At 36.2% G+C, this 4,602-nt stretch overlaps 1 non-coding gene across 1 annotated transcript; it reads right to left on the reverse strand.

Annotated features, from left to right (window-relative positions):
- Positions 1-918: 918 nt before the first annotated feature.
- LOC130829542 (small nucleolar RNA SNORA57) lies at positions 919-1,079 on the reverse strand. The gene has a single exon (XR_009047567.1). It is a non-coding gene; the product is annotated as a small nucleolar RNA SNORA57 (small nucleolar RNA).
- Positions 1,080-4,602: the final 3,523 nt, after the last annotated feature.

Here is a 4,602-nt window from a genome sequence, read left to right on the forward strand (position 1 = left end):
TGTTCTTATGTCTCTAATTGTTTTAGGTGTGAGATTAGGTTATTTATTCAAGATTTTTCTTGTTTCTTGAGGTAGGACTGTATTGCTATAAACTTCCCTCTTAGAACTGCTTTTGCTACATCCCTTAGGTTTTGGGTCATTGTATTTTCATTGTCATTTGTTTCTAGGTATTTTTTGATTTTTTCTTTGATTTCTTCAGTGGTTTCTTGGCTGTTTAATAGTGTATTTTTTAGCCTGCATGTGTTTGTATTTTTCACAGTTTTTGTCCTGTAATTGATATCTAGTCTCATGGCATTGTGGATTTAAAATTCTAACATCTCTTTTTGGAGGAATTATGGCCAAAATTGCACAGTGATTCTAGTTGTACTGTAGTTTCATAGAAGGACTATGTCATAATGTATTAGTAAAGTACAAATCTTGTCCTCTTTTACCAGCTTACTAGTGAGGCTGTTCTGGCCTAGCTTGACTTTGTATTTTAATGATTTTTAACCATCCTTGTTTACAGAGACATTCTTTGATGCACAAATGAGAGGAATTAAAGTTAGGGATTATTAACTGTGGAGTTGGTTTGGCACATAGGATGCTGTTGAACACATCTACAGTAGCATACAAATACAAATCCTTGTCTAAAAAAAAAATAAAAACAAATTCTCATTTGAGATGTTTGGAATGCTTCACAAACATCATGGCAAACCCATCTGGCCTGCTTACCCCACTGGAATAGCATTTTGTTTCATTTATTTATTTATTTGTTTATTTATTTACTGTAGAACAGCCTTTATTGTTTGCAATGTAAGTGGAAGAGTAGGGGATACCACAGTCCTAGGGCGGCTCCACAGACCTGAAATCAAAGGAGAAGGCATGAGTACCCCAGGGAGGAGTCTGCTGAACCCTGGTTCTGCCCTGCTCCTGGGAGCCTGGTGTCCAGGCACTTGAGGTTAGAACTTGCAGACTGAAAGCCTCCCATACTGAAGATGTGACACCAAGAAGGCCGGAGCCCTTTCCCTTGACCTCTACGCACTACCGGGACTGAGCGGAATGACATTTAATAAGTGACATCCCATGTATAAAAACAGATGATTAAACTTGGTGTACCCCCCCAAAATAATAAATAAATAAATAAAATTAAAAAAAGAAAAGTGACATCCCAATTCACAAAATTGTATTGATGGCATAAAAAAAGTCCAAAATATTTACTAGTACAGGCATGCAACTTTCTATTTTTTAAAATCTGATCTCTAAATTTTCTGTTGCCTTCCTAAATTCTGCTCTTATACACCCCAAATAAGAAGGTACAGAATGCTTCTTCTTTCAGTTGGTCATGACTTTGGGTGGGTTTAACTGTCTCTGGATTATAACAGAATAATGGTTCACCAAAAATAATCACATTCTAATACCCATAACCCATGACTATGTTATGTAAAATGGTGTATTGGTTTCCTATTGTGATGTAAAAATATACCGCAAACTTAGTGGCTTAAAAAAATATAAATTTGTTACTTTATTATTATAAAGATTAGAAATCCGAAATGGGTTTCTGTGGGCTAGAATCAAGGTGTTGATAGGACTGTGTTAATTCTGTAGGCTCTAGGGCAGAATCTGTTTCCTTGCCTTTTCCCGCTTTTAGAGGCTACCTGTGTTCCTTAGGGTATGGTCCCCTCCTCAATCTTCAAAACCAGCAGTTTAGCATAATATGCATATCTCTCTCTGACTTTGACACTGACCCTCCTGTCTTCCCCTTTTACTTATCTGGACCGTAATGGTTACATTGAATCCACCCAGATAGCCCAGGATAATATCCCCGTTTTAAGATCCTTAACTTAGTCATATCTGCAAAGTTCCTTCTGCCATCTAAGGTAATATCTTCACCAGTCCTGAGGAGGAGGATGTGGCCACCTTGGGGGACCATAATTCTGTGAACCAGTTCTATTTTGTCTAACTTTTAATTTTATTACTATAACATTTCTAATAATATCATATTATCATCCTTTTTTTTTTTTTTACTCCCTCTTGAACCTATTCCAGTTAGATTTTTGTCCCAATATTCTGCTGAACCATTTTTGTCAAAGCCACCAGTGATCTCCAGGTAGCCAAATCCAATCAGGGTTTTTCAGTCTTAATCTAACCCAAACTTATTACCAGCTTTGACACAGTTGATTCCTCCCTCCTCCTTGAGACAATTTCTTTCTTGGCTGCTCAGATCTCTTCTCTAGCTACATTCTCTCTCCAGGTGATTTCACCCAGTTTCATGGCAGTAAGTATCATCTGCATACTGGCAATTCCCAAATTACATGTTCAGTCAGGACCACACGCCCAAATTCCAGACTTGTGTATTTAACCTCCTACTTAGTATCACTACTTGGATAGATAATATGCATCTTAAACCTAAAAATTAATTTTCAACCCAAACCTGCTTCTCCTTCTGTAGTCTTCATCTCAAGAAGGGCTTCCATCATTCACACAGGTACTCAGGCCCAAAAACATTGGAATCATTCTTGATTTCTCCTTTTTTTCTATACCATTCTGTCATAAAATAAATATTTCAGAATACATTCTTTATCTGACCACTTATTACCGCCACCATTATTAACCTAATCCAAGCCATAAACTTCTCTCACTTAGGTTATTGCAAAAGTTCTTCAACTGGTCCCCCTCCTTAAATACTTGCCACCTCCTTCCCTCCCCTAAATATATGCTCCAGACACCAGCGTGATCCTTTAAAATGATGTTGTCCCTCCCTTACCCTAAACCCTGAAAAGGATTCATCCGCATAACTCTAGCCTGAAATCCCAAGTCCCTCCTATGGCCTACAAGCCCTACGTGATCCTGCTTGTGGCTACCTCTCTCACATCATTTCCCAGTAATTTTGCCTTGCTTGCTGCTCACTAGCTATGCTAGCCTTTCTATTCCTTAAACATGTTAAGCACGCTCCTGTGTAAGTTCCCCACCATGTACAATTCTATTCTCCTACTACCACCAAGGTTAGCTCTCCTACCTCACTCAGTTATTTGTTCAAATGTCACCTACTCAGAGCCCTTCTCTGAGCATTCTACCTCTCTGTCTAAAATAGTACTCCCATCATTGTCTGTCCCTTACCATGCTCTTGTTTTCATTTGGTATACCTTATAACTATCTGATGTTATAGTTTTATGTTTTAAAATCCTTAATACTCACTAAAATTTAAGTCCCATAATAATGGCAAGTAATAATAAGTACCTAGCACATGGTAGGGGCTTGATAAATCGAACAATTATTTTTTTCCTTTATTTGGTATTCTGATCTGCCATTATGTACCCTATTTTAATTCCTAAAGGCACAAATGAGTGACAATTTGCTTTCCAGGAGCTCTTGATCTAGAAGAAGAGGCATTTATACACACAAATAATTACAGTTCAGGGTACAAAGTACATAATTTATATAGAGGAGGTAGTAGAGATGATTATTAGGAAAAACTGGAGAAAATTCAACCTCAGAATTTAAAAGAATGAATTAAAGCTTATTAGGCAGATGTAACTAGAGTGAAAGGGAACGCATTCCAAGGCTGTAGTATATGTACAGGCAGAGGCATGAAATAGCAGGTTGTATTTGGGGGTCTATAAGGAGTTCGGTATATTGGAATAAGTGGTGTAGTGAGAAAGGTGGTAAAGATGATGTAGGTAAGCAGGGAGGACTCAGAACATGAAGAGCCTTACATGCTATGCTCAGGAGTGTAAATTTTCTCTAGTAGCTAGAGAGGAAGCTCTAAAAACATTTAAGATGGGATTGATAATGATTTTCATTCTGGTCATTTCACTCACACTTTAGAAACGCCATTCTAGCAGTCTTATTAGTGCCAGAGGTACAAAATTCATTTTGAAATAGTCCAGGTAAGAGATGATGAGAGCATGAAGTAGAAATAGTTGATGGAAAATAAAAGGATGTACAAGACTATCATAATTCTATAAAAAAAATTTTTATGACCATACAACGTTTGGCTTGGTTTCTATACCCAGAAAAACAAACTTCTAATATAAATCTGGTTTCTCCAGCAGACATTCTTGTTGGGAAAAGAACATACTGATCAGGAATTCAAGTTATCCAGTTGGGAATGCAGTTTATTTTTTCTGTTTACCATTTACCTCGTGAGCTTTGCTAGTGAAGTCAGTTCTTTAGAGACCAATCACCCTTGGATAAAGGGTAACTTTAATTTCTGAATGTGCAGAATTGAGAACAAGACCCCTTGGTAACATCTCCAAAGTACAGACCCTTCAAAGTCCTACATAAATAGCATTACTATTTATGAGAGGAATTATTAATCATAAACTTTTTACACCACTGTACAAAAATTTAGTAGAATTTATTAGGAATTTCAGAAAAACAAGCTTCAGAACTATAGCTAATACATCATTTGAAAAATAAAATATTTTATTTTTAAATACAAGTTTATTTCCAGTAGCATTCTCATTAAGAACAGTGAAATATTTTCATTTATTAAAAATGTATTTACCAATAAAATACATAATAAAGTATAATTTGTAGCATAAATGTAAACTGATCAAGTTATCTCCATTGCCCATGTTATGATTTACCTTTATTTTATGGTTATAGTAATAATTAACAAAT

This window comes from Hippopotamus amphibius, chromosome 9 (assembly GCF_030028045.1).
Source record: "Hippopotamus amphibius kiboko isolate mHipAmp2 chromosome 9, mHipAmp2.hap2, whole genome shotgun sequence".
In the NCBI taxonomy this organism is placed as follows: Eukaryota; Metazoa; Chordata; class Mammalia; order Artiodactyla; family Hippopotamidae; genus Hippopotamus; species Hippopotamus amphibius.